This window comes from Cervus canadensis, chromosome 7 (assembly GCF_019320065.1).
Source record: "Cervus canadensis isolate Bull #8, Minnesota chromosome 7, ASM1932006v1, whole genome shotgun sequence".
Classification (NCBI taxonomy): Eukaryota; Metazoa; Chordata; class Mammalia; order Artiodactyla; family Cervidae; genus Cervus; species Cervus canadensis.
This window is the reverse complement of record NC_057392.1, coordinates 60,962,437-60,981,649: the sequence shown is the minus strand read 5'-3', so window position 1 is coordinate 60,981,649 and position 19,213 is coordinate 60,962,437. Positions and strand designations below refer to the sequence as shown.

Genomic DNA, 19,213 nt, shown 5'->3' with positions numbered 1-19,213 from the left:
GTTTGTGTGTTAATGACGCTATTACCATCTGGCTCGCCCTACTTTCCAAAAGATATAAATCTCCTAGCTCCATTGCCCGCATTATCATTTAAGTGCCACCATAGCCAGAAGAAAAAGATGCTTTCAAGACTCCAGATTCTCTTGCACGGACTACCCCTGGCATGACTCTTCCACGATATTTATAGACTATACATTGGGTGCGGGAGAGCTCCCTGAGAGCCCTGATTTCTCAAGAGCTGTCCCTCCAAGCCAAGGAAGACATGCTACTGGATGAAAGGAGGACTTCAAATAAATTTCCCCTTAATATATTTTTGGTTTGTTTATAGCAAGCAGATCGTTTGCCCCAGCATAGTTTTACGTGCCTGTGTCTCCCTTTCTCCTGCTTTAGGTTTGTAAAAAGTCGAGGTACAACTCCTAGACATTCAAGATGTGCCACTCTTCAAACCCTATTTTGAGCGGGAGAATAGACTGACCTCTTTATGGGGGCAGGGGTGAAGGGAGCAAAAAAGTCCTGTGAGGCAACTTTTGGGAGCTGGGACAACTGCATCCCCTCTCTTAAACCCTCACTTTTATAGTGCCTGCGTAGATGTGTAGATGTTGTGGGATGTGCCCACTTCTAGCTATAGATTTAGATCCAGCTCTTTTTTCCCAGGTAATCAGTGATTTGCGTGTTTTGAGCGCAAAAGCTGAGAAACTACAGCAAAAAGCTTTGGGCTGACTTGCGAGTGGCTCCACAATGACCTCATTTATCTGGCCAGGTCTGAGTGACCAGAGCAGAGCAGAGTCTGCCTCCAAGGGCATGGAGTTTAGACTCAGGCCACTAGCTGATTTGAACAGCTCATTTCCCTCTGAGAGCTTCTCCTGTCTGTGGCCCTAGATGGCCATATCCAGGGGCATCTCTCTCCTTCCCAATGCCATTTCCACGGAGGTGAGTTCCACTAAGATCAGCCAACCCCACAGGTGGGAAGTGGAATTGGAAAGGTGAACTTCTCAGGTTCCTAAGAAAAGCTTTTAAAATCAGGATTTGAGCAGACCCCTCTCTCTGACTCTTAAAAAGAATCTTGTCAGACAGAGAAAGAAGAAATTATATTCTTCTGGAGAGATGAAAAAATTCACCTGAGTATATTCCTAATACTTTGAACTGAGCACAGAAGATACCCAAAACAGTGATTAATTTATATCGCACCCGTGTGGCTGTTTGCATGCAAAACCCACTTTTTTTTTTCCAGTTCACTTTCCTGCTTTCCCCCCACCCCAAACTCAAAAAAGATCTTGTTTAGAAATGTGTATCCCTATTTTTTCCTTTTGAGAATATTATCAAGTTGATATGAACAAATTGCAGAGGATATACCATTTAAGTAAGATGCACTTTTAATCACTGATCATTAAAATGGTTATGTTAAATATACTCAATTACATGCATGACTTAACTCTAACAGTACTTTCTATTCTCCCAGCTGCTCACGTATTCCTTAACGATAGTCTGCGGTAGAAACTTGATTATGCTGAATTCATACATTTCGATGGATTTCATCAGCCTAATTAATGCCTCAGTGTGGTCCTGGGGTCTGAATGAACCCTTTACTATGTTTGAGGTTAAAGGCAGTATTGGAATGTAGTCGGTTTTTCTTTCTTTCAAAGTACTCATGGATTTCTTTCCAAGTACTCAAAGTACTTTGGAATTCCACTAAGAAAGGTAGGTAGCAGTTGTTAAACAGAAAGACAGCAAAACAAGGACACCCATCCTGATGACGGAAGAGAGACGAGGCTAATCTCTCATCCTTCCTTCCATGTCAGTGTTTCTGGATTTGATAGACAATCTCCAAATATTTAGTAAACAGGGAATTACCACCTGCCCCCTTGTACCTTAAAACTATGCTAAAAAGGAAAAGTTGAACATAGAGTTATAACCAGTGGCTGAATAAATTCCCTTTAATTCATCAAGACTGTCCCTACTCGCCACCCTTCTTCCTGCTCCCGGGCCATAACTTTTAGACAACTTTCCCCTCCATTTCAACTTTCACATTTCCCAAGGAAGCACTCAAGGCCAGCATTCATGAGAAACTCCAGTCACCCCCCATGTGGGTAACTGCATTCAGCCTTTTCAGGTGTAAATTAACATCTGAATACATCTCAACCTTGCTGACCCTTGCCACCACCGCTGCCATCCGGGCCTCAGCAGAGTCTCAGCTAATCTACAAGGCCACAATTGGCAGGGCATGCTGAGGTCGGATTCCCAAACCCCGCCCCCAACAAAAGGACCGAATAGTGTTTGTGTTGCATGTGAGAGCAGGACCGATATCTGCCCATGTCCAGTGAGACACCTGTGGAAGAATATCGTTTAAGACATTTTTTTGGGTGGTCAAGGAAAGAAGTGTACGGAAAGAGGAAGGAAAAAAGAAATGGAGGCATCTGTAAGAAATGTCCCAACCAGGGCAGCGGACACTTGAAACTTTTACCTCACTTTGAGTTCCTGAGGACAAACGGTTCAGGTCAGAAGAATTTCCCTCCAGCAGGGGATCCACTGACTTGGATCCTAGTGGCTGGCCGCAGGGCAACCTCATACCGCAACACCAATCTGATGGAAGAAGAAGGATTTGAGATCTATAACCAAATTACCACTTGGAACTTTGTGCTTGTTATGCTAATGTAATGACTTCTCTAGTAAGAGTATATTTTTCAGAGTTGAAAATGAGCTTTTTAGAATGCTTTGTGTAATGACAGACATTAGACAGAAGAGACAAATGTGCCAGCAGTGGTGGCACAATACTCCTGGCAAACACCCTGAACCATTTTAACAGATAAGTGGAGACCCAGATAGTACGTTTGTAAAATTGAGCTTAGAGTGAGTTCACGGAACTGCCTGGGAAAACAGGTGCAGCCAGAACACTGCAATGGTGAAGATGCTCTTCAACCCCCACTTTTTCTCTCAGATCTAGTTGAGTAGCACCATGCATCACTCAGTCCCTTGGGGTGGATGCCTGGGTAGGAAAAGAGAAGTATTTCATAAATAGATCTGTTACCTCCAGCTCATGATTTGTGTACTCTTAAATTTAGATTGTAGACAGTAAAGGAAAGAAATATTTTCTGTGTGGTGGTGGGGGTGGAGGGGGTGTGTCTGAAATTATAGATGAAATTTCTCTATATGAAATTATAGAGAGAAGAATGAACAACTTAAAAGTTTCAGAGCCACATATACACTGAGGTTGTCCAGTACATCTGTATCTCTGTGTGTGTCACATCTCTGCACTGTGCGATTAAAGAATTCAGGCAGATCCTCAAATTTGTGATATTGACCTCATGTGATTTATGTCTCAAGAATCAAGGATAAGATTTCTAAATAGGCTGGGATGGGATCAGTCATTTCTCATAATCGTGAGTAAGATAATTTCACACACTGAGCAAGTATCCAAGAAGAGATCTTGTTTCATCAGTTACCTGAATGTCCTTGATCAGAACTCAGTTACTCCCAGCCTGGTTATTTTGTGGCTATTTCTTTTTCTCTCCCGCCCTGCTCTGGCCTTGCCCCCACTTACCCATGGCAGTTACTTCGGAAATAAGGGACTTGGTTGCTGGATGGATTTTCATCCCGTCTGCATGTCACAGGTTCCAAATGTCAACTTGCAGCTATGGAGAAGCCTGTGAACTATGATAATGGATAAACTCTACTGTGTTAACAGTCCTGTTTGGGGCTGGGGCAAGTTTGCCAAGACATAGTCTGAATGAGTTGGGGGTTTCTGAGAACTTGTAAAATGAAGCCAATTTGAAATGTTGGCACTGAATGCTGAGCTTTTTATAATAGCCCACGTTGTCCCATTTTCTTCTAGAGTTGAATAGGAGCAAAATACCTGGCTTGATGCAGTGGTTCTCTGATGACAAATGAACTAATTAGAGGTGGTGGTTCTTAGTTTACCGCAAAGATCTTAGCCGTGGTAGATGTGGGAAATGCGGACTCCAATAGCTTTAGTTTTAGAAAAGACAAATTTTAACGGCTTCATGCTTTGAATTTATAAACTGCATTTGTCTAACCTAGCTTGCTACTGTCTGATCTAGTACTCTGCTTTGTAGCAGTGGGTCTAAGTAGGCTAAGGGTAGCTGTACTATTTAATACATCATTTCATTGACAGAGCAAATCTATGAATGAAATTACCTTTCACCTTTGGTGTGTAAAGGATTCCAAGTACAGAATGGTATGCAAATAGTATGTCAAGGTCATGAGGTTTCTTAGCAAGGTTCTTGTGAGATAAATTAACCTTTTAATCACATAATTTAATCTATCAAGTGGCGTAGATTCCACAGTAGGTCCACCCAGTACCACTTTATTTTTTTTTTTTGTCTTTTTTTTTTTTTGCTTTATTTATTTATTTATTTTTTATTTATTTATTTTTTTCAGTGGGTTTTGTCATACATTGACATGAATCAGCAATAGATTTACACGTATTCCCCATCCCGATCCCCCCTCCCACCTCCCTCTCCACCCGATTCCTCTGGGTCTTCCCAGTGCACGAGGTTCGAGCACTTGTCTCATGCATCCCACCTGGGCTGGTGACCTGTTTCACCATAGATAATATACATGCTGTTCTTTCGAAACATCCCACCCTCACCTTCTCCCACAGAGTTCAAAAGTCTGTTCTGTACTTCTGTGTCTCTTTTTCTGTTTTGCATATAGGGTTGTCGTTACCATCTTTCTAAATTCCATATATATGTGTTAGTATGCTGTAATGTTCTTTATCTTTCTGGCTTACTTCACTCTGTATAATCACATAATTTAATCTATCAAGTGGCGTAGATTCCACAGTAGGTCCACCCAGTACCACTTTAAAAACACTGCCAGTGGTGAAAGTTGAAAGTACTTTATCTAAGATAAAAGGGGAGAAAATATAGATAAGAATTACATCTTCTTCATGTTCTCATATGATATGGCAGCATTTGTACATGGCAGATTGTAGAAAGCCAAAAATGCAACTAGAGACAGCAACTTTGAGGCAGAGAAAGAGAGATTATGGGTTCCTGCTACTTATGATCAGATACCATTCAGTTACTTTTGAGCCGAAAGATTTATATACTGCAGAAATCCTGATCACATTGATGGAATGATGTAGGACTTCAAAGGATGGGTGTTGAAGTTGTTGAACATTTAGTTTCAGATTTCAACTCCAAAATCCACATCTGAATTGCTCATTGGCTCAGAGAGGAAAATGCTTGATTTAAAATTCTCTCATAAACTCTATGAGAGCAGACAAACTTAGATGAGGTTAGAAATAGCTTTGAATCCCAGATCCCAATGTTCTTATACTACTGGATAACAGAAGAAAAAAAGGAGCACCTGGTCTCTAACCAGGAGAGAGGACTATGTGAACTATCTCATCAGGTCCATCCATAGCCAATCATAGAGACCACAACATTTAAACCGTCTGGGTAGTTCTGGTCTCATGTCATCCAAACAGCATATTTTTCAAATTCAGAAATGCCAGATCGTGTTATTTCTGTGGCAAGGAGTTGCTTAGGATCTGTGACAGCTGAGTTTTTCCTATCGATTATGTGACAATGCAGTTTATTTATAGAGCTCAAGGAAATGGGAAACGCCTTCAGTTTAACAAGAAGACCCTAAATTCAAATGCTGTGTGGTATTTACATGCAGAAATCAGAATTCAACTTGGAGAAAGTGGAAGAGTGGCTTCAACTGTGAACTCAAACTTTAATAGCTAAATCAGCCACCTAGGTGGGCTGTGATTGATAATGGAAACTGAAGCCTTAAGTTTACAGATAACTCACATAAGAAATCATATCTTACATAGAGAATTCATGTTTAGATCGATGTGTGTGTTTTAAATTACTCTTAAATTTGAAACACGGGTGAATCCAAAATGTAAAAAACAAATCAAAGGGCACTCTGGTGAATCTGGTGTGTGTGTGTGTGTGTGTGGGTGGGTGGGTGGGTGGGTGGCTGGGTGTGGGGGTATGGGTGGGAGAACGTGTGATGATGTGTGTGTGGGGGGTGTGGAGGCACTAACTTGCAAACACTTTGAAAGAGCTTTTTCAGATTTATCTTAAATTCTGAAACTATTTAACATGCACACCTTCTTCCAATGCATCCACAGGTAAAAATATTATTATTTCTCTTGAGCCTCAATTCCTAATCATTTTCTCTGTCGCAGGATACAGACAGGCATGCAGAAGTAACTAGACGTCCCAACACATGCCAAAGTCTTGCGGGCCCAGGATTTCAAACAAAAGAAAACTCGGGTAACGTGACTGTAAATCAAGGGCGCTTGAGACCATAGACACGCGCACCCAGAAGGGTTAATCGGCGGAGAGGGAGGAGAGAGGCTCCTCCTGCGGTCTGTGTTGAGTCAGACTGCAGAAAGAGAACCAGAGCTCCAGCGGGCGAGTGGGAGCCCGGCGGTCCTGCACCGCGCGCCGTCCCGGGCTGAGGGGCTGGGGTGGCGCCGGGCTGGGGCGGGGCGCCACCTGGGAACCGCGGACCCGGCTGCGACCCGCCCGCCCCCTGCCCACTTCTTGGTGCGTCTGCTTTTTTATTGCCTGCAAGTCATTTTGCACGTCGAAGGCGCGATTATCGACAATTTGTCAGCCCCAATTTGTCGCTGGCAATAACTTTTGGTGACGTTTCACTCGCAGGCATTTGAGTTTGGGGATGAGGAAGCTGGTGGTGGGAGGGCATTGTCGTATGCACTGCTTCTCATTTCGACGTGGCCTGGGAAGGCAGAAGGAAAAGGAGCGTTAATCCAACCACAGTCACTCCAGTATACAAGTCATGGGGATCCAGGAGAGAAAACGGGTTCCTTCTCCTACGGAAATCTCCCCTTTTCCCCAGGTCCCTCACAAAAGGGCCTCATCTCTCTCTCTCTCTCTCTCTCTCTCACACACACACACACACACACACACACAGACACACACACACACACACACACACACACAATGTGTGTTCTTGGGCCCACAAGTCATTTCAGCAACCTGGGACTGAGTGATAGCTGTTTATTTGCTCACCTTGTCCTTGGCGTTTGTGGCTGTGGATGTCACTCCAACACTCAGGGCCAGGGTCCTCTCTCTAAACTTGCCCACTTCAATTTGTGCCCCTCTTCTTGCGTCCTTCTGGGACTAGTGGGTGTGGTGCCCAAGAGGCTGGCCTTTCTCGACGCTGGAGCAGCTGGGGCAGCTGCTTGGGAGCAGCTGCCCATGCCTCACCCCTCTTTTCTCAGTCATTACAACTCAATTTCAAAATTTCTGTCTTCAACAGTTTCCTAAGGAGCCTTTGAAGGATGCCAAAAGAGTGAGCCCCTTTTCGAGTGCTCCTGTCTCAGCAGAAGGAAGGCACTGGCCAAGTTGCCTTAGCTAGCACTCCCCAACCTCTTTGGCACCAAGGACCGGGTTCTGTGAAAGACAATTTTTCCATGGACCAGATCGGTTGGGGTTGGTGGGGGTGGGGATGTTTCAGGATGATTCAAACCCATTTATTGTGCACGTTATTTCTATTATTATTACATCAGCTCCACCTCAAATCATCAGGCATTTAATTAGATCCCAGAGGTTGGGGACCCCTGCCCTAGACTGTGCCCTTCTGGGAGCAGTGCAGTGGATTGTTATAGGAAAGGAGGCTGGTGTTTGAGAAGACAGTTATGTGTGATTAAAAGGTAAAGGCAATGAGTCATGTAGTCCTTAAATGCCATCTAGAATTTCAAAGAAGTGCTATATCCTTTCCATGGCGTTTTAGACAGGAGTGCTGTGCCCACCTGGACTGAGGGAACAGCCCTGGCAAAGTCTCAAGACAGGTCAAGAAGCTGGGGAAGGCAATCAGCTCTTGCATCATCCACATTGTTCCTGGAGCACAGCCTGGCTGATCCTGGGGCTAGAGCTCAGAACCAGGTGGGAAGTTCTCACTCTTTAATTTCACCATTCCCCACTGACTTTCTTGGCTGGCTTCTCATCCTTGATTCCAGAAAGAAAAAATGTTGGTATATAGGAAGGTTTCTGTCTGCAAAGGAATTTCCCTTAACAGCTCTTTCTCCTTTGAGTGAAGTGTTTTTGAGAAAAAGAACGATAGATAGACTCACACACATAACTGCAGGATAGGTAGCTGAACTTCATCAGGAGCCTTGAGTAGCCAAGCAAACATTCTTCTGACCCTCAACCTCAGAGTTGTTTTTCATTCCCGTCCCCCAACCACCACCACCTCCAAAACTTTAACAAGTAATTAGTACCCAAAATGCCTCCCTGAACTAACACCCATTAGAATCTATGGAAAAGATATAGCTTTTCTTTGAAATTCTAGATGGCAGTTAAGGGACTACCTGACTCTTGCTGCCTTCACCTCTTAATCACACATAACTGTCTTCCTAAACACCAGCCTCTTTCCATATCAAAATATCTCAGCATACCTAGAACTTTTCCTCCTCCCCTTAAATTCTTATCCTTTACTCTTTTTTCCCCTCTGGAGCCCTGAACCAGACTCTCAGGATTCAATCATGGTCTTCTCCCAAACACCATGACAAGTTAGAAGGGAACTTTGATGGTTGCACTGAAAATACATGATATAGAGAATAAATGTTAGAGTTGAATGCAGTTGACAAATGGCAGTTTGGGGTATAAGCAACGAATTCCATATTTTTCTAGGGGCTTCCTTTTACTTCATTTTTAGGATCCAAGGATCCTAATAGAAACAAGTTGAAACTAAAGCTAATTAGAGAAATATCAAAGAAAAACCACATTAAGCCCTTTCTGGACTGGCAGCCATCAATCTTCCATAGCTCATGGTTATTTGGACAGACCTTCATACCACTGGAAGTTTAGACGAACACCTAGAGCCCTTCTTCTCAGTATTTAATTATAAACCTGGCAGAGTGAAGACTCCATACTGATTAAAAGAAAATCAATCAGTGCCTGTTAGCCATAACAAATCAATAAAAACAATTAGCTGAAGAAATAATATTAACAGCCTACCCCTGTTACCAAAGTTCCTGAAAATTTTGAAGCTTCCTACAGCACACATTATTGTGTTATTTCCTACCTGATTTTGTGGAATTTTTGCTTATCTTGTACCTAAAGTTGTTTCCTGGAAGTGTAACTTGAATGAGTTTTACAATCATTTTATACCACGGTTCCAGAATAACTCTGTCACTAAGGCTCTGAATAGGTCTACTGGTATGGGGTTGTAACATCCTTTCTACCCAGTGAAGCGACCACACATTATAGTGGAGAATCCACTAAGCTAGAAGTGCTGAGCAGGATCTAAGTAAAGAGATAGGACCAGATGATCTCTTAAATCCCTTCCAGTCCCTGAATTCTGTAGTTCTATAACCAACTGATGAATTTTCAACAAAAGAGAAGACCCAGGTCTATGGACCCTCTAAATATCTATTTATTTCATTGTCCTTTTAGTAGAAGTTTATGCAGAAAACTGATAGGTGACTTTTGTTTTATTCCTGGGAGAGATCCTAACTTTGACTTAAGAAAACCAAACTAAGAGACTTGGCACTGTTTTCTTACGTACAAATGAACCATTGTCTCATACTTTAACTTCTTTTCCTTTTCAGATCCAGCTTAGAAATAATGTTTCACTCAAGATAAGGCTTGTGGTTTAGGAGATTCTGGTCTGGCCTGCCTCACTTTAAGACTTCTATCATCTCTTTTCAAAACCTGAGGAGGACCTCATTTCCTGTTTGATAGTTCTTCATGCTTTGCCAGCCTCCGGGTCTTTAACGAAGCTTGCCAAGAGTTCCCGGCTGGGAAGGACAGTCTGAGTTCATCATAGAGAATGAGCTGGCACCACACTTGTAGTGACTCACCAACCTCATTGCCCACTTTGCAATGGCAAGAACCACACTATCTAATTGAAAGACCTGTGTTTTAACAAAGTGCAGTTGGATCACATGGCAAAATCTTCTCAAAATATATCTCCAGTCTTTCCTTTCACTGGATGTTTTGAACCCAAAGGAAATTATATTCTGAATTATATTTGTTTTTTTGTTTTTAATTGAGATTAATTAACAGATACTTGGTTTTATGTCCAATTCTGTTCTAGGAATTTAGTGGTGATTACAAAGCAGTGAAAATAGGTCACAGCAAAATGAACATTCAAGATTAGGTTAAAGCATTCCTCTGAAATTTCAGTATTCATTTTTGGAATGTCAGTTACTACATTTCTGTAATTCATCATTTTTTTTTTTTTCTTGGCTTACAGTCAAGATGAGAAATGATATTGAAACCAAAGACATTGTTTTGTTACATAGCCAATGCTTTTTAAAATGCAAAACCACCCTCCCCTCACCAATGCTTAATCATTTGTGTGTGCTTATGTTCACACACACACAAACACACACATATGCTGGAGAAAAATCTTTCAAGACTTCCAGGACCTGGGCCGTGTAAGAGGCAGATGAGAAAATTAAAGGAGGGCCAGAACAGTAGCAACACTGAGTCAATGATTTCAGTTTACAAAAAGTCCTTATATAGTACACAGGCAGTTTTTAAAAGCAAGTATTATTATAATTAAATAATATACTTCTAAAGTATTATGATTCTCATCTAATTTCAAGATGTATATAGGAGCCGTTTAAAAGTATTTTTTATTGTAATCTGTCATCAAAAATCAACTAGCAGAGTTTTATAATGTGTGTAGGTTTACCCAATGGGAATTAAATTTTAATTTATAAGTCTTTCTATCACTGTAGAAATTTAGGACAAGATAGCATTTGGTATTAACATAGAATAATATTCTAGAGCATTTTTTTTTTTTTTAGCTTTGAATTGATCTAAAAGAAAGTACACCTTGAATTTTTCCTCCTAGTGTTCTTGTGTTATATTAGAGTATTTTCATGACATTGTTTTTAATGTAAACATTATTTTATTAAGTCATTAGGTAAAAAAATTTTTTTTTAATATATAATAATGGTCACTTGCTTTTCTCTTAATTTTACTATTTCAAGTCAAGCAAAAATGGACATTTTTCTCTCAGGAAAAAAAAATTGAGTGTGTTTTTGACACAAAAATGAATATTTAGTTACAGTGTTTTCCCCCCGACTAAATTAGCATTTATGGTGGATCTTATTTAAAAGCTGATTAGTCTCAAAGAAGAGCAGAGAGATAATAGAATTTCCAAGTAAATTATGTTGTTTAAAAAGTATTTTAATGCATTATTCAAATTGTTTTCAGTTATTGGTTTATAAAAAAAAAAAGCAGTATCTGTTACAAATGTGAAATTTGGTTTTGAAAGACCTTACAAGTTCCAATTTCTTTAGGACAACAGTGGAAATTAAAGTCATAGACAATTTAGAACTCCTTCAGTTTTTTCCCTTTAAAAAAAAAAAAACTTGTGATAGGCATCTCTGCAAGGTAGGTTTTAACATATTTTTTTCCTAATTTTTTTTTCCTTCTTTCAGTAAGAAGGATAAGCTTTTAGAGTACCCAGTCACCGTGGTAACTGCCAAAAAAATTCTCCTGAAGTTTGAAGAGGTCAGCTAGCAGGGTCAACAACTCTAGCCTCTCTCTGAGCTCGGTCTAGCATGCCCCAGCCTGCGGTTGGAGTGTCAGGCCAGATCTGACCCTGGGAGGTGGACTATTCCGGCTCTGATATAAATTTTTTGAGTCAGTTCATGGCCTGGACTCTCCAGGTGGCCTCCAAAATCGATTTTGACCCCCTGACCCTGTCTCACGGAGGCATAGCATCCACCCTAAGTAAGGATTTAGCCAGGAATGACAGCTTTCCACTGAGTGTTATTGGGACAGTATAAACAGTTTGGAAAGCAAGTAAGGAGGTGTGAGAGCTAGAAATCATTAAAAGCACATTAAAAAACAATTACAATTTTTTCTTAGCTTAAAAAAGTTTAAAATGTTTATTGGTTGTGTAATTCTTACCTGATTTTTAAGATTTTTTAATCAAAAAAGTTTTGAATATAAATAATGAACCACACATCTTCATCTTTTTATATACTTTGTTACCAATATGTAAATAAGATAGCCTCACTTACAACAAAATAAGTACAGCAGGAATGTAAAACTAGGGAAAAGAAAAGCTAGTTATTAAAATACATAAATAGATAAAGAGTTTCAGGTATTTTATCTTATTTTCTCAAGTATTTTAAATATTACATTTCATGTGCTTGTGTCTTGAAATGTTTAAAATGTGAAAATATGGAACCCTAAAAAGAAACAACCACCATCTGAAAGGAGATAAACTTGTATTTCACGTCAAGTGCCTTGGTACTTTGTAAAACAACTAGCTGATACACTCATTTGGATACAAATGAGGTAAAAATTATAAATAGGGAAAGTTAGATCTTTAGAGGAGAAAAGGACAAAGTTATAAATGTATAGTGTCTTAGAATTAATTTTGTATTTTCAATAGTTTAAGATATTAGAAGCTTGGGAAATAAACATAACATGTGTAAATCATCAGTGATTCTTTTTCCTTCTTTTTCTTCTCCTTCTTCATTTTTTTTTTTTCCTCCCAGATGCTACCCTGAAAATTCTATTTTCTCCAAGAAAGTGGACTACTCTTTGAGAGTTCTAGCCTGTGAACTCAATATGTAAATGTGGTCATCAAGCAAGACAAAACTGCCAAGAGAGAAGATTTTATCCTACGAACATTCCTTCTTCCAGTGGTTCTTTGCTCAAAGTTTCCCCCATTTTCCAGTGATGTTGAAATGGCTCCAGAGCAACTCTATGGTAGCTAAACTGAGATGCCATTTCATTTGAATCCTTTGTAAAAATTAGATTTTAAGTAGGGGTGAATGTCCTTTCCGGAGAATAACCCAGGAAGAGTGGAAGCAGGGGGGAGGAGACAGCAGTTTATACACATATATACTCTTTGTGTTTGAAGGCCTCTGTGTCTTGGCTTCTCACTATGTTAAATCCCTATTATAAAACTTATCTTCACAAAGCCTATTATAGTATTCTGAGAACAAATTGGACCATGAATAACTTAGTTGGAAGTGTAGATTATTTTCTACTTAGGGAAAGTTAGAGATGACAACAGCTTAACTAAAAGAATAGTGATTAATCTTAAATAGATGGATTTCAAAGTTTCACTCTTGATAAAGAGTACCTTTGATAGTTCCCCTCTTCAGACTCATGTTTCCACTTTCTTTGTATTAAGAGCTGTCCTAGTGATTACACTGTCCACCTAATACAGCATGGCTCTAACTGTGGATCCTTTTCTTACAGTTTGTTAATCTGTCTGAGAGGTGACCAGAAAGATATTCTACTTCCTATTGGTAAATGTATGATTTCAAAGTGGTACCCATGCCTAGATATCAAACTCACTGTTAGGAAAGATATGTTGCATAAATCATAATTTCTCAACTAGATAAAATTATTACTTAAAAACATCTTAAATTTGTTATAATGCCCTGTAACTTACAAAGCACTTCTCAATTCATAATTTTGTTTGATCCTTAGAATAATGTCATGAAATAATATCATTAATCCCATTTTACCAAGGGGCAGCTGAGTCATTGGCACACTGTCACCCAGCTGATAAATGGAACACCTCGGATACCGACTCAGATTTTACAGCTTCTGCTTCAAGTGATTAACCTATAGCAATAGGCTTTTTAATTGTTTTTATGTTCTATATCCCTGAAAACCAAGATTTTGTATTAAGGAGCAAAGTTTTTATATTTCACAAGAAAGTTATGACACAACTTAGAAACATTTTTTTCATTTAGAAAGGAATTTTACTAGTTATCATTTTCTTTTTTGTGTATCTATCTATGTATCAGTGGTCTTTCAGAGTTAATCTCTAGAAGTCAAACATGGGCAGCCCTACATATATTAAATAACTACCTGGAATTTTTTAAATGAACATGAAAACCATCGATAATACTATAGGTGAGTTTTCCTGTCTAGTGTTTTTTGTTTTTGTTTTTTTAGCTCCGTTGAGATATAAGTGACAAATAAAATTGTTAGATATTTAAAATGCACATCATGATGATTTGATACAGGCTTACATTGTGAGGGGATTCCTCCAGTCAATTAATATACCCATCACCTATGCATTTATTTATTTATTTTTTGAGGAAAATATTTAAGTTCTACTGTCTCTCTTTTCTTTTGGCCGTGCCAAGTGGCATGCAGGACCCCAGTTCCCTGAACCATGAATTGAACACATGCCCCCCACCAGTGGAAGCTTGGAGTCCCAACCACTGGACCTCCAGGGAAATTTCATTAAGTTCTACTCTGTTAACAAATTTCAGTTATTCAATACAGTCTTATAAACTATAGTCACCATGTTACACATTAAATTTTCAGACCTTATTCATCTGATAGCTAAAAGTTTGTACCCTTTTATTAACCTCTAATTCCCTCACTCTCCAGCTCTGCCTTCTAGTGTTTATAAACTGGTACTTTTAACATCTTATCAAGTTTGGATGAACAAAGTTGTGAAGGGCTACTTCCTGTTTCTCTTGTATTTTTTACTCTATGTGTGTAAAAAAAAGTTTGCAAACTACTTTATGAATGATAAATAAAAGGTGTAATTCACCTGATGTTGATGTAACCTATCTAAACACAGAAATCAAAAAATACAAAAGGATTACAACATGTGATTCTAATTAGGCTTTTGATTATATTGTTTTAAGTATGTAATATAGATGTGTGAATGTTATTGATAATATGAAAAAATCCTTTATTTCTTAAAGTTTATATACTTAAATTAGTCACTTTATATATACTTAAATCAAGGTTTTTGCTCCTGAATTTTGCTAGCAGCTAGACAAATCCAGTCAAAGTTTTTAGGATTAGGAAAAAATGAAAAGGTATCTGGAAAAGGGAAAACAAGTGTTCTGGTTGAATGTGTATCAATAATGACATACATATATTATAACCTTTCTTGGACCAAGGTTTTTCAATTAAAACATGACATTAGACTGAGAATTGTTTATTGTGATTTCTAAGTAGATGTTAAAGCCCCCAACTTCAAACTTCTAATGTCTTCTCTAGAATTTGCAAATTAAGAAATGCAAAAATAAAGACTCTCATATTAACATTGATATGTTTGCTTAGATGCCCTTTTTGTTTTGTACATTACCAATCTAATTAATTTTATTCATATCTGCCTTTAACAGCTACCGTTGTCCTAAACAGGCTTTTCCCCGCCTGTCTTCCTCCCTTCCTTCCCCACTTCTTCCCTTACTGCTTTCCTTTCCTTCTTTCTTTCTTGTCTTCTCTCTCCTCCTTCCTTCCCTCCCTCCCTTCTCTCTTTTCCTCCCTTCCTCCTTCTTATGTTACTCATCAGTTTTTAAGTAGTTTTGTTTTAAACCCAGCTTGGGTTAAGAGGCTTATCTAAGGCAGTGCCTTATGCCAGACAAATATTCAGCACAACACAATGCTCACTGCAGCTAACCTACAGGTCAGAGAAGCTAAGTACAATACCAAGAGTTTCCTGACAACCAAACTCTACTCCTAGGGGTAAACTTTTAATGTTACAGAGTATGGCAATGTCCCTCCCTCTTGCTGTCTTCATAGTATTTTTAAGTCAACTAAGTTATTGGTTAGTTTTCATGTAAACTTCTCATGTTGCAAAAGAAGATAACGAAGAAGGAGGAGGAGGAGAATTATTTTAGGAATCCAAAAAGAAATATTGTCAATTGCTACATAAAACTTGCATGTAAGTACATAGAAGCACCACACTAACATTGGGAAGCATAAATAAAGATGAAAGGTTTCTCATTTTTCTTTTAAGTTACTCCTGCCCAATATACTGAGGTATCAAAGATATGTTTTCTTTCTTTCCTTCTCTCTCTCTACCCTCCTCTTTCTCTCCTGAAGCTGTTATCAATCTGAGCAACTTAATATAATTTTGCAAAATAGGATTTTCTTTTCAGTGATACAAACATTTTCCCCAATGAGGTTTTTAAGCAAGTCAACCAGGCATAAAAATGTTTTATATTCTTCTGAAAGGAATATTATTTATCTATGTAGTAGAAGATCACAGTATATAGTGAAAATTCAGTCAGTTATTTGTATATTAGTTTCTATAGTATCGGATTTTTCTCTGTCTCTCAATATTGTGAATATATATTACATAATTGCTGATAAATGCAGTTTCTGACTATGGAACTTAATTTGCTAGAGTAACCTGTTTATGTTGAGTATTGTTGAGTGCCTACTATCCATTGAATAGGCATAACTGACTACCTCTAAGTAAGTATAAGGTATTCCTTTAAGTTATTCAAAGATGAAAAGTATAAATCCCTGCCATCATGGAATTTTGTGGAAGTAAGGATTAGAATTAAAAAATATTTTAAAAGCTCAGGATTTGGGTCCAACAATCTGGGAAAGAGAAATGGGCATGTATATGTCTCTTCAGAATAAGTTTTTGGTAAAGGCTTAAACAAATGACTGAAAACATGGAGTAGCCTGGATAAGTTTGATAGAGAAGATGGGCCTTAGAGCGGAGGTAGGGCTCTGATAGACAGACACGGGACCATATTCTATATGGGAGGGGAAGGGAGGGAAGTGAGGTTGTACAGTGTACCATAGAAAATGATTTAATGGATTCAAAATGTTTCTAGAATAACACAAAGTGAGGCTGAATATTCTGTTTTAATGGGCCATCCTATACTTTATTCATTTAGTAAATACTGTCATTAAATGTTTTATTAATAATAAAAACATTTATCTTAAGGGGAGTTAAAATTCAATGATGAGAATTAAGTGTGAGAAATCTAGTGCTTTTCATATCAGCTTATTCCTGGATCTGGGTGCCTCTGTGTTTCTCATATCTCCATCTGGATATCTATTTCTCATATTTGTGAAATAACCTATCAATTATTAAATTGAAGGTTTTTATGAAAAATCAATTATACTCTTTCAAAGATATTTTGTGGGTCACTTCCTATGTGCCACTTGTGCTCAGAGTTCCAATATAGGATTACAAATAAATACTGCATCTTAAAATGTATCATTATTCTTTTTTTATATTTATTTATTTATTTGGCCACACCAGGTCTTAGTTGTGGCTTTGGGGATCTTTACTTGCAGCATGTGGGATCTAGTTCCCTGACCAGGCATCAAACCCAGGCCCCTGCATTGGGAGCTTGGAGTCTTAGCCACTGGACCACCAGGGAAGTCCCCAAATGTATTATTTTTTAAGTTAGTGAATCTTCAGCTTGAGAGGAAAAAAATCATTTTTTAAATTCTCCATTCGGAAGTTCTACATTCATGCTTATGTAAGTGAATGAAAGTTTAGAAATACATTTAAATATGTTTAAAAGCCTACTGAGATATCTTGAAATCAGGAAGTATCAGCCAATTATATAAACAAAGTCAAAATCTCTGATAAAAAGATACTAAAAGGCACAGAGGCAAGGAATAAAAGCTTACTGAATACATTCTAGCTACCTCATACTCATCCTGCAATAATCAAAATAATAAACTAATGCAAATGTTTTTGGTGATGTAATGCACAAGAGTCCAAGAATGGAATGCCTGTTGTGTCAATCTTCCTAACATGAAACCTCAAGTCAAGTGGAAATTAAATCTTAGCTCCAAAGCTTAGAAATCCAGGTCCAAGAAATATTTTAAGAAGAAAGTGTAAACACCAAACTCGAGTAAAATATGAGGCAAATAATGAGGATGGGTGTGAAGGTTTGTGAGGGCAAAGTGAAATTCACTCAGTTGTGTCTGATTCTTTGTGATCCCATAGACTCTATAGTCCATGGAATTCTCCAGGCCAGATTACTGGAGTGGGCAGCTATTCCCTTCTCCAGGGGATTTTCCCAACCCAAGGATGGAACCCAGGTCTTCCGCATTGCAGGCAGATTCTTTACCAGCTGAGCCACCAGGGAAGCCAGTGAGGGCAAAAGAAACCTTTATTCTTATCTGTGGCTGTTTAATCAAGTTGGATAAAGCACTGGTTAATTGTCCAGAATCATTTATTTAATTTCAATTTAATTTTGCCCTTCTCAGTTCAGTTCAGTTCAGTCGCTCAGTTGTGTCCGACTCTTTGCAACACCATGAATCGCAGCACGCCAGGCCTCCCTGTCCATCACCAACTCCCGGAGTTTACTCAAACTCATGCCCATCGAGTCGGTGATGCCATCCAGCCATCTCATCCTCTGTGGTCCCCTTCTCCTCCTGCTCCCAATCCCTCCCAGCATCAGGGTCTTTTCCAATGACTCAACTCTTCGCATGAGGTGGCCAAAGTATTGGAGCTTCAGCTTCAGCATCAGTCCTTCCAATGACTACCCAAGACTGATCTCTTTTAGGATGGACTGGTTGGAACTCCTTGCAGTCCAAGGGACTCTCAAGAGTCTTTGCCCTTCTACATACCCCCAAATTATAGCCCTGCTCTAACAGATATCCTTCACATATAGTCTCCTTTTGGTCAGGAAACAAAACTTTTGAGTGCTCATAGGGGACAAGGCATTATGTAGGTGCTATTGAAGTAAAAAGGTGTCATAATTAAAAGGAAAAGTGTCATACCCACCTCCCCCATCTCAAAGATACAAACAATATTCATATTTAAGGCCCCAAAGTAAATTATTGACATTGCTTTTAGTGCCCACTTAAGGACCACGTGCTTGTAAAGCTTTTCCTTTATAATCACTGCAGCTCTATATCAGATCTCCCCAGTACTGTACTTCTAAACTTGACTATGGAATGGCAAACAATGCACAGGTTTATAGAAGTGAAAGTGATGTGTAGAATAAAAAGTGAAAGTGTCCCTTGTCACTTTTCCAAAAGTGTATAACCTTCCAGATCTCAGATAGATAGATGGATGATAGCTAGATGGGTGAACGGATGGATGGAAAGATAGGCAGATAGATGATAGGGAGTTGACAGATTGATAGATAAACAGGCTGACAGATAGAGAATGAAGCACATAGATTCTGGATCCAGACAGTCAAGGTTTCGGTTCAAACTCTACTACTCACCCCATGTATAATCTCACCTGAGCTTTCTCATCTATTAAAGTGAAGATGACAACAGAACAATTGCATTGGGTTATTGCAAGGATTAAGTGAGTTTATATGTGAACTGCTTAGAGCAGTGCTTGGCACACAGAAACCATTTTATGTGTAGTTAACTACTCTTCTTATTACGACTACATATATACTAATTGTTTAAAAACAAATGAGACTTTATGATGTTTTTCTCACTTCATAATATGTCAGGGAAAACATTCTTATAACACAGATCGAACTGGTTCACTCTTTGTAACTGCTGCCTAATATCCCACGGGAGGGTTGAATCA

General features: G+C 38.9%; 1 long non-coding RNA gene across 3 annotated transcripts in view; it reads left to right on the top strand.

The window, feature by feature from the left end:
- Positions 1–15,005, top strand: part of LOC122444891 — a 131,606-nt gene extending 116,601 nt beyond the window's left edge. For 2 of the 3 annotated variants that reach the window (XR_006270379.1, XR_006270377.1), the window contains exons 5-7: positions 6,159–6,246; positions 7,733–7,884; positions 12,468–15,005. This is a non-coding gene — a long non-coding RNA (uncharacterized LOC122444891). Of the gene's footprint in view, positions 1–6,158; positions 6,247–7,732; positions 7,885–9,551; positions 12,409–12,467 lie in introns of those variants that run through there. The other variant, XR_006270378.1, reaches the window with a different exon arrangement.
- The last annotated feature ends 4,208 nt before the right edge of the window (positions 15,006–19,213 follow it).